Source organism: Nelumbo nucifera, chromosome 8, assembly GCF_055504915.1.
Source record: "Nelumbo nucifera cultivar China Antique chromosome 8, China Antique-T2T, whole genome shotgun sequence".
Taxonomy (NCBI): Eukaryota; Viridiplantae; Streptophyta; class Magnoliopsida; order Proteales; family Nelumbonaceae; genus Nelumbo; species Nelumbo nucifera.
The window spans coordinates 4,027,083-4,038,602 of record NC_142656.1 but is presented as its reverse complement, the minus strand read 5'-3'; the positions used below and the strand labels follow the sequence as shown (position 1 = coordinate 4,038,602).

Below are 11,520 nucleotides of genomic sequence, written 5' to 3'. Positions count from 1 at the left end.
CATCAATTGCGTGGGCTACGTTGCAGCCGTTTGGTATTATTACAAGGACACATTGCGTACCAACTTCCTTTCCTCCTTTTTTACATATATAAGGAGACCGAGTTGAGAGAGGCGTAGGCCCATTTTGATGGTGTCCGCGGCAAGCACATGGTGGTGAGACAGAGAGTTGGTAAGCTTACCAGAGTCACAGACCACTGACTGGACTGACAGGCATGGTGGTAGCTATTCTGAACCAACAATAACCAAGCTTTAAGCTTCTATTTCTGTAAAAGCTTATTGGGCACCCAGAGATATCTGGAGTGAAGAAACCAGAGAAGATGGGCTCAGAAATAAATCTATTTAGGCGTATACCATCAAGGAGAAGCAATTGGAGGGATTAAAATTTAAAGGATATATAAGTTGAAAAAATTTAAGGTCCCACAATTTAACCATGGATATGATACTGAACAGAATGAAATGATGGAACGGTATTCATATGGCACAGACCCCATTTGGTAGGGAGAAGGCTTATATATTATGATGATGATGATGATGATGATGATGAGTCGTGTTGATCTCCCAAGACCCTCTCTTTGAATGGAGCCCCCTCCCCCTCTTTCAAACAGGTGCCTGAATCTTAACAGCAATTAATTCTGTCAAACTTTGAATCCAACAGTTGAACTATTCTCTCCCATCTTTTCCTGTTCTATTTGTTTGACATCGACTGTCAGGCAACTATTTTCACTCTTCAAAGAATCCAAATCCATCTTTATCAACACAAGGAAAAGAATGCCCTCTTCTTTCCTTCTTGTGAGCCTATCTTCACTCTCATTTACTTCCTCTATTTTTTTTCCTTTTTCGGTGATGTTGTCATTTCGTTTCCTTGGCTGTTAAGTATCATATCATACCCCCCCCCCCCCCCCCGGGGAAATTCTTCTTCATGTGCTCAATAAGAAATAGTAATGATGATGATGTTTTCCATTCACATTATGTAGCTCCAATTATATTTAATATTCTATTTCTTAAGTTGCTTATATCCCAAATAAATTACACCACACCAACCTTGTGCTTTTATTTATACAGAATATAAAATACATATTTAATTTATTCCTATTACAAGCACAAAGGACTCCAACCCAACAACTTCCCACAACATTTGTCATCTTTCCTCTTTTTCTATTATTTGTTTGGTCAAAGCATTTGTCATTTTGTTCTGTCGATGTCCCATTTTACAAATGCAGCTTCAATCTTCAAGACATTTGAAGTGTATATAGAATAAGTTCAAATAAATTCAAGGGCATGCTTCTTTGTTTTATGAAAAGATGTACACAAAACTAAAAGAAATCTATAGATATTTTGTTTCTTTCTAGAGGGCTGAGATGTATCTTCTCGGTTGTTGGAAATAGAAAGAAACGAGGAAGGGTACATGGTAACTGGTAGCAACTAAGGGTCTCGTGGAGGACTTTGTAGAGATTGAAAGCTTTCTCTGTTTGTTTCTTGTCGGCCTTATTAGCTAATTTCTGTCTGTTATGTTGTTAAGGAAAAACAAAGCAACTGAATTCCTTTTCTGTCTCACTTCAATGTATGGAATTCAAATCACTACGCCCATTGCAAGATTCAGAAGTCTCAAAATGATGGAGTGGACTCATCAAGTCTACTGGCTTCTTAGCAGAGTTGGGACTTTTTTAGATGGCCACTGACCCATTTCAGTCCCCGATTTCAATTCCACCATGATCCAAACACAACCCACGGGAAATTCTAAAATTAAATTCCAAGCTCACAGATGGTGAATTAGTGATGTAAATGAGAATGCTCAAAGTCAACATGGAGATGTCACTGGGGGTGCATTTTAGGTGAAACAAGTGAATTTCTTCACAGCAGATATTAGATGGATATAGGGTCAATAACGATTGACATAGGATAAATATAGATCTTAATACAATTTTATATTATTTATGCATTTTAAAATTTAATTAAGAATGTAATTACAGTGCAAAAGCTATACAATAATAATAATAAAAAAAAAAATCAATCACATTAAAAACTTCAACAATGCTAAAAATGCCATCTGTGATATCTCTTTTATCACTGATTCACTTTGTTGCTTCAAAGTGTAATTTTTGCCTGATAGATTTTGCCTTAATTATAACATAGAATTTTGATATCAATATTTATAAAAATGTGAAAGAACTATCTTGCATATTAAGCTTATTAATATATTCTAAGCTGTTATATATAAAATAAAAATTTACAATATATTATTTGCAATTGATTCACCACTCGTGTATTTTCGTTATAGTTTGCAGATGCATATTTTCCATTTTAATACAATTGTAAACTACAATTGATTCATAAGCAATATGTTGGTAGCAATATATGACCATGCAAAATGTTAAAAGTACATATTTAAACCATTTTCATGGTTAATTCAACTACAAAATTAGTGTTATGAATGCATTTGTAAGACTTACCGGAAGTTTCTCATCATTTCCCAAATAGAATTGCCATTTCAAAAGCCTTTTTTGATAGCCAATATTTTTGAACCTTGATATCATGTTTAATGCTTTATGAAAGTATTTTCCTTATATACCTTGTTATTGTCCATAGTGAAACAAATAAAAAAAAAGTGCTGACATTTGTCCCCTATAAAGTTGATTTCTGGCCGAAACTAATCTCCACGATGGCTCCACACGGACCACCCTCTGAATAAAAGACAAGTGAGAAGCTACGCTGCTTTGGATATAAGCTTAGTTTGGGGTTGCGTAGCCTAATAATTAAGCTTAGCCTGATTGTGACTATGGTTAAACTGAGTCAACTCGAGAGACTCGAAAGCAAGTCAACTAGTTTTTTAACCAGTCATTGGACTCGGCAATTCAACAGGTTTTTAATTTTAATTTTTTGGGGACTCCGTAATTCAACAGACTTGACTGATCATCCAATCCAATTTCTTAATGTTTCAGAGTAATATATTCTTAATATATCTATACGAACTCAAGAATTTGGTTTAGTGGAATACTGGGCAATCTATTTGATTCACGGGAGTTGAGCCAAACCGAATACTTGGCTATTCAAGTTCAGTTCGTTGAGCTCAAATCAATTTAAAGTTCTCAAGTTTGAGTTCGATTGCAAACCAAGTTTCTTCTAAAAACAAAAATATACATATAAAAACATTTTTTTTATTTTACATATAAAAAATTAAGAATTATAAAAATTATTTACTATTATACATAAAAATAAAAATATTATATATAAAATAAAAATTATTTATTATATATATGTATATGTATATGTATATGTATGCATGTATATAATAAAAAAATATTTATTTATTGTACTAGACTCGCAAGCCTCACGAGCCGAAGTTCACTGAGCTCGAGCTCACCTCGATTAGCAAATGAGCCTATATATCAAGCTAGGCTCAGCTCTGTCGAGCTTTTCACGAGCCGAGCTCAAATAGCTCATGAGAAGCTCGGCTCATGGCCACCCCTACCCATTATCCATCATCAAAGAAACCATTTCGTTGACAAAACATTGATACTATCTGTTTCTTTTTGAAGCTAAAACATCTCTAGATGAATTTAACATACAATTATAGGAGATACTCCCAACGTATGAAGGGTGTCACAATTTTTGTTTTTAAGAGATCCAAACATGTTGATCCTACATAGGGCATAACAGGGCCGGATGGCATCCTAATCCAATCTATATCTGATCGGGTTAGGGTTCAATGAGTTAATTTTATTATCTTTGAATTAAAAATTAAAAAATATTCACTTTTCAACTTGTACATAATCTATATGGCATGGGATCGACTACATGAATAGTGTTTCATCATTCAATTCTGTTTAATGCCAAATTATGAACACTTAAAAATCATTTCTTATTACTTTTATCTATTTCTATTTGATCTACCCCCAGCCCTTCTCAACCTATAATTGATCACTTTTTTTCTTATAGTACTACTATAGGTGGTATTCCATGGACATGACTGAATCATCTAAATTTAGCTTTACATATAATCACCATCTCTCTCTCTCTTTCCCTTTTCCTTCTTCCTCCTCTCTCATATCTATTTCCACCACAGTTACCAATTGTTCCTATGCTGCAACCGCTTCAAGCGGCACTCGTTTCAAGATGTCCGTTCCTCTCTTTCTCTCACTCTCAAATTACTTCTAGTTTGTATTGCAAGAGCTCAAGTGGATATTCCTTCTGGTGTGCAGTGCAAGAAGCAGAATCAATGGACCGCCATTCAACAATATTCAAGATGTTAGGAAGTTGTGTTTCTCCTTGAGTAGTGCCAGGATTTGATTTATTCCCTCCATTAGAGGATATAATGGCACATTGGATCATAAGACATTTTAGATCAGGAATCACTTGATTTTGTCTACATTGGATTGAATCACTTGTGGCTTCGTCCTTTCTTTTGTGCCTGTGATGAGGCTTTGTTTCCCCTGATCTTCTCTTATGAATAAAGAGCCAAAAAGAAAATGTAGAGGGTTATAGAAATGTGAGAGTTGGCTGTTAATGGATCAGATTTGGATATATTTGTTGGGGATTTTGGGGCATTCTGCATAAAAATATGGTTGTGTATGTCTTTTGATATTAGTAGGGATTGTAATAGAGCTACTCATTAAGTAGCTCTAACTAAGCCTCTAATGGTGAAAATATTTCACTCTGTATTAGTACCTTCTACTACCTAATGGTTTTTGTTTGTTCATAAATAAAAAAAAAAAAACTGACCAAGATTGAGTTGTGCTAATGTTCCTGTTACACCCTAATCAAAACCAACGTTCTTTGTTATAACCAATCGATTTATTGGATTTTATTTTTTTTTGCACAGGAAGACAATTAAAAAAAGGAAATGTCTCAAAGGAAAATAACCACATACAACTCAGTGTTGCAAACTATGTTTTGGTCTTTGTACCCTAAAAGCCACTAATTCTGCTAGTGTCAAAATGATCTCCAATCCCTCTCCTAGTTTGAGCTCACAGAATACCAAGTGATGGTTAGGAATGAAACCAAGTAAATTGGTTAGCAATTCCAAGATATGTAGCCATATCAAATTGCTCATTTTGGGAGAGAGAATTTCAGAATGAACAACAATTAAAAGAACAATGAATTATAACAATGTTTTCTAATTTTGGTTGGCAATTGTCCATTTCAAACAAATTCATTAAAAGTTGTAGAATCTTTTAATGAAACGATTGATATTTTTAATCACCCATATCTTATTCTTGTTGAAATGAGGCAAGGACCAAGAATCGGCGAACCGATTCATTTTGCTTGGAACAAGTAAGACTTTGGAGGAGGCTCTTGAAAATTAAAAAGAAAAATAAGATAAAAAAAGAAGCAATAATGATTAATGACATCCCAAGTTTTTAATCAAACATTGCCAATGTTATTTAATTCTAGTATAATGATGTGAAACTGACCTAATGGATTTCAAGCTTGCAATCCAATTTTTTCCACCTTTGATGAAATTTTTGAATCCATAGAGCACAAATGGATCAAGAACAAGGATGACGAGAACACATCGCATAGCTGAATTTTACATGGATTCTGTCAAAACGTACTTGTTCAAAAGAAAAAGGTATATAGTATATACAGAGTAGAGCAAAACAAAATCCTATATTATTTATTTACTATATTTAGGCCTAATCTCTTTTCGTTGGATAATAAGACTAGACATCCGGTAACCACCCTTCACCTCCATGATAGTCATATCCACTTCCCCATCTTCTCCTATGTCATTAAATAACTCATCCATTTCTATCCACCCATCCATCTTCTCCTCCTAGGGAAATGTGCCTCCTATTGACCCAACAACATGGATGGCAAAAATATGGGTGGTTGCAAGGTGAACCTACAGCTATGTACATGGCTGAAAATCACTCCAGTATACAGCTGGCGAAGCAATTAGGGATCCAGATACACACTCTGGATATCTCCGCCCTTGGTTCTAGTAAACCTTATAGACAGCTTTGTTTGGAGAAAGTCGAGGCCTTTTCTTCTCTTCGCCAATTTGAATACAAGGTATGCTTTGTAAACTGTTCTCGGGACGGCAATCTTGTCTATCTTGCCATGGATTTCGAGCTAGCAAACGTCTAAGAGATCAGCCACCGCTGAGAACCTGAAATTTTGAAATTCAGAGAGAGAGAGAGAGAGAGAAGATTGAGCAGTTGAACATGATCTCCAACAGTTGGTAGCAACAGTATCTGGTGGTCAGTGGCACTGGTGGAACCAGATGTAAGAGAGGAGGAAGAAAAAGAAGAGGGAGAAAGACGAATTCGGGATAGAGGAAGGAATGAAAGACTTTGAGAGTTTGGGCGGATTGTCAAAATTTCAAATGCATTTCATCACTTTTTAGAGTCTGAACTGACATTAAGGTTTGGACTCCGTTAATTTCAAACGTAGAAAGATCTATGACATGTTCAAATTCTACTGGGAAGGACAGAAAATTCTGTCCCCAAGGGACAGACGATGTGAGCTCGGGTCGGGATACTGGAATCTAAGTAGCAAGTAGTAACACATCTATTCTAATACAAATCTGAACAGGGCAAATTTCCGTGTAATACACGTATTGATGATTTTCAAGAGAATGTTACAAACTGCTTAAAATCATAAAAAACACAAATAATTTGACCAACAATTTGGATGACTGATTTATTGGTTATAATTTTTTTTTACTGTATTACGTTTATTTGACCAAACTTTTTTATTGTATTTGTTGGTTTTGTTCTCAATTCCAAATCCCGTCCTCGTAGTTTCTTTTAATCCTTCATGTTATTGTAGTTATTTTACCTCCCTTTGTGCGCATGAGAGAACTTGACAATGGAATACAATGCCAAATTCCGAACAAAGCCCTATGATGTCCTCAATGATAAGCCATTCAGCTTCCTGAACCACACCTATCTCCGGCTCTTAATCTCTCACTCAAAATGTTTCTTCCTGAGTGACGACTGATGAGAATACAAGGGTTCACGTGTTCTATTAAGTGCCCTCGATCCTCTGCATTAACTTGAGGAGATGAATGACGTGTATGGTGTATTCTTCTTCATCTCCCATGTGATATCGGAGGGTCGTAATTCATTTTTAACTAATGTATTAAATAGTCAATTACCCGGCTATGTTCTCACCACAGAAGCATTATAGCGTGTCTACCTGAATGCGTTGCTTGTTCTTCACTTCAACATTGACAGAATCTCATATTCAAATTGCTTGGCAAGAGTAAGAGGCTACTGTTTTCTGCAAAACCAGGAATGGATTGAGCTGGAAAAAGTACTTCATTCCTTTACGGGTATCTTCTAGTTGTTGCATGGGATAAACAGGGAATGCCGATCCGATAATCTCGGATTCGGATGGGCAAATGTCATATCGGATCGGATTTGGATGGTAGAAGAATCCGATTAAAAATCGAATAGAACTTGGATGTTGGATTCACCCTATCCGACCTGATAAAAATCTGAGTCCAATATATATTAGTATAAATATATTCTATATATTTATATATTATATATTTTTTTATACATTAATGTAATAAATAAATTCTCCTAGGGGTAAATGAGAAAATATATTCCTCGTGTAAGAGAATAAAACATATTCAAGGATTTCACTTAACAACTTAAGCTTTTAGGTCGAATGGTTCTTTAAGATGGTATCAGAGCCAATTTGACCAAGTGATCTAGTGTTCGATTCTCATCACCCCATTATAATATAATTAATTAAGTTTCAGCACAAAGTATGGGTGAGCCTAGGCTGTCCACGCTTCAAACCCAATGGGCTTCGTGTGAAGGGGCATGTTAGAGAATAAAACCTATTCAAAGACTTCACTTAACAGCTTAAGCTTTTAAGTTGAATGATTTTTTGAGACCTCAAACCCCCAGTCGGCCAGCCATAAACCCTAAATCACTCAACATTTTCTTCTCAGCCCAGGTTTTCTTCTCTTGCCGTCACCTTGCCGTTCTCTCCTCTCTCAACTCTCTCTCTGCAACAGCCAACAAGAACAAGACTACAACTCTGGCTGTCGCCAACTTGCCGTTCTTTATTCTGCCCTTTTCTTCATTCTTGCCATTCTTTTACAGGTTTAACTAACCTTACAGATTACAGATTACGGGTTTAATTTAATCTGTAACCTTACAGGTTACATGTTTAAATTACAGATTACAGATTTAATTTGATCTCCTATTCTTGTTTGTTCTGAATATATTATAGATTACATATTATCTTTTCATTTGTGCTGAATAAATTACTTTCGTTTCAAGTAAAGAATTGTTTTATTTCAAAACTTTTGAAATAAAAAATTATGTTTTACAGATTACAGAATTGTTTCAAAACTTTTGAGTAAAAATTACAGAATTGTTTTACTTTTGTTTTGTTACAAATGCATCAGTTGGGGTCGGATTAAAATCCAAAATCCAAAAAATCCGATCGGATTCAAACTCAGATGCCCTGCACACAATCCGATTGGATTTCAGATCGGAGTCAGATGCAGCTAACATCCTGTCGAATCGAACTCGGATTTAGATGAATCCGATCCGAGTCCGATCCGATTACAGGCCTACGCGCACGCACATACGCACACACAGATTCTCTGAAATTCAAAAAAAAATAATAAAGTCAAAAGATCTGATCCCATCTCAATGACTGAACCGATGCCAGAGTTTGAACCTCCCTGGTATAGTGGCAAATGGCCCAAGAACCTTACACCCCATCTCTAAACCAATCACCACCCAAGAATCCTCTCCTCTGGGAGCTAATATCTATTTGCGCCGTCCCTACCAATAACCACAAGGCTAAGACCCTAGAGTAGGGACATCGTATCTGCTCAGAGCCTCCAGATTCAGTGGGATCTGAGTATGACAGTAGAATCTCTTGTCCCTAAATACCCTCACATTCCTGAAGGACATGGATTCTCCAAGGATCAACCTCCAAGGTTGAGCTTGACCACTCGTTAAGGAGGCATTCGATTTTGAGGAATAATCGGCCCTTAGGTGGAAGATCAAACCATTAAAGGCCAACTAGCATCTAGCATCCTTCTTTATACCTTATGTCAGATTTATGGGACTGACTAGTGTCAGAAAATTCCTGTACTATTTCCAAACTCCCAAGCTTTGATTAACCTAGCTGACAGCCCTCTAAATTCCTTTTAACTTCAATTACTCATCAACCTACCTTATCCCTTTTCTATCCAGCATTAATCAGATAATTAAATGTAATAAATAGATATTTCAGACCTAGTTCTAAAATATCCATGGCATGCCAAGATATAGAGATATTGAAGTAACCATAATGTAATAAACGGGTATGAATCCTCCAAATATTTTACATGCTTCAGACCTAGTTCTAAAATATCCAAGGCATGACCAAGTTATAGAGATATCGAAGTAACCATGTAGGGAAAGAATGGATACAAGAAACCAAATGACCTAACCTGAAAACATTCAGGACAAAGTTTCACAGCATCTGTATGACAGAGGTACCTTTTCTTTAACTTACAGAATAAAAAATTCCATCAATCTCACCTGCATGGCTAATCTCCACCTTAAACATAAGTCTTATACAATAAAGTATTATGAAATAGGTTACACTGAATTAAATATAGAGTTAGCAAGCAGTTTTCCAACTTAAGGAGATCATACCAATAAGATGAAGCAATGAACACAAATAATTACCTCAATAAGGTATGATTCTGCTAATTTGCACAAAAAAAATTTAGACCAAATTTTCCAATCTAGGAATAACTTGTTAGCTGCTAAATAGTAGTTCACCTCAAAACACAGAAGTTATTTAATGGATCTTTACTACATCTTCAGTCCTAAGAGACATAATAAAACAACGGGCTCTGTAAGTATACCAATGTTGAAAACCCCTCATTAAGCCATAACAGTGTCCAACATTCCATTATTACAAGATTTCCAAACCACTAATGTGCCAGCTTCTAGGCCACAACAACAGCAGCCTAAAATTGAGTAAATTGACATGATGATACATTCTCTGGGAATTTCACAAAAAACAGCCAAAGGACTAAACAAATTAAGAATAGCATGAGGAAGAGTGAATTAGGACAAAACATATTTCATAATATGTGACCAGCCCATAGTTCTCCATGGACTCATCAGTAAAATCAGGGATGGCAACTATATCCAATTTGGGCAGTACATATAGCAAATTAAAGTATCTATATAGCGCATTAAAGGTATCTGTGTAACTTCAAAAAATTAAAAAAAATAGGTGTTGGATATCCAAAAACACCACACAAGCACCTGAATTCTCAAATTGAAAATCATTAAAAAGTTAACAATTTTAAGAAAAGGCATACACTTTGTATAGACTGAGCATCCAGATCAGCAAAATTTCCTTGATTTCCCTTACAATATGCCTGAACCTTGACCCCTGAGGCCCTGAACATTGATGGAAGACAGATCGGGAAGGCAGGTAACCCAGTGGAAGAAATAAACGAGGTCAGAATACCCATGGTTCTCTACCATCGGACATCTCATTTTCTACATGATTAAATAAATTGACACATGACGATGACTCCTGAAAGAAGATTGTCCTGTGAGTTGTGATGCCCATCAAGCTTTTCTCTTCAATGGCTGGAATCTTGGATAAAAAAATCAGATCAGATGGCACATCCAATGTCATCTTGAATGTTGCCTAGAAACAATGTGATTGTCAAAGAATGGAGGACATATGTTATCTACAATTAGATATTTACCGGTTTTATCTGGCATTCATTTAAATAGCAATCCACAGATATGGTCATAATCCCATCTGCATGGAGCAGACGAGAAAATAAAATTGGAAATGACACAAGGGAGAAAAAAGATTAAGCATTGTAACATATAAATGGGGGAAGTAGAAAAAGCATTTATTAAAACATATTAATAATCGTTTAAAACCACAAAATTAAAACATATTAATAATCATTTAAAACCACAGAATCAACTTTCCACCTTAATTTCAATCAAGTTCTCCTTAGCATTTGAATACATGGCTCCATCGCCTAAGATGGATTCATTACTGGAATATTGATATTCAAACGAATTAATTTCTTGAAATGCTATAACATGGCTTCATATCTATCTTCATTAACATTCCCCGGTGTATCCTATTTGGGTTACGAAATCATGCTTCCAAATTCTAAGAAAAAGCAAATAATTGCGTTCACATGGTTCCAGAACGGTCAATATCAAGTAAAGTAATATTAAAAGCTAGTCGAAACAAATCACATAAGGAGTAAAAGAAAAATATCAAATATAGGAAAAAAAGAATCAAAATAGAAAAAGAAGATAGAAAACATAAAATAATGTGAGCCACCTTAACAGCGGGTTCGTCCTACCATGTTAAATTAAGCAGAGACTCGCGTCTAAGTGAAAAGTGTGTAATCGCCATATTCTTCTTCTCCTCGTTAAGCGCATGAGTAGTAAGTAAAAACAATTATTAATCCTAATAAAAAATTATAAATAAATAAATAAGTAAAACAGGACAAGTTCCGTCTATATGTGCTGGAAAGAAAGGGAGAAAGCATAGTAGATTACC

The 11,520-nt window shown here is 35.5% G+C and overlaps 1 pseudogene; it reads right to left on the bottom strand.

Moving 5' to 3' along the window:
- Positions 1–5,526: 5,526 nt before the first annotated feature.
- On the bottom strand, positions 5,527–9,506 carry LOC148789570 (F-box protein VBF-like; annotated as a pseudogene).
- Between the last annotated feature and the right edge of the window lie 2,014 nt (positions 9,507–11,520).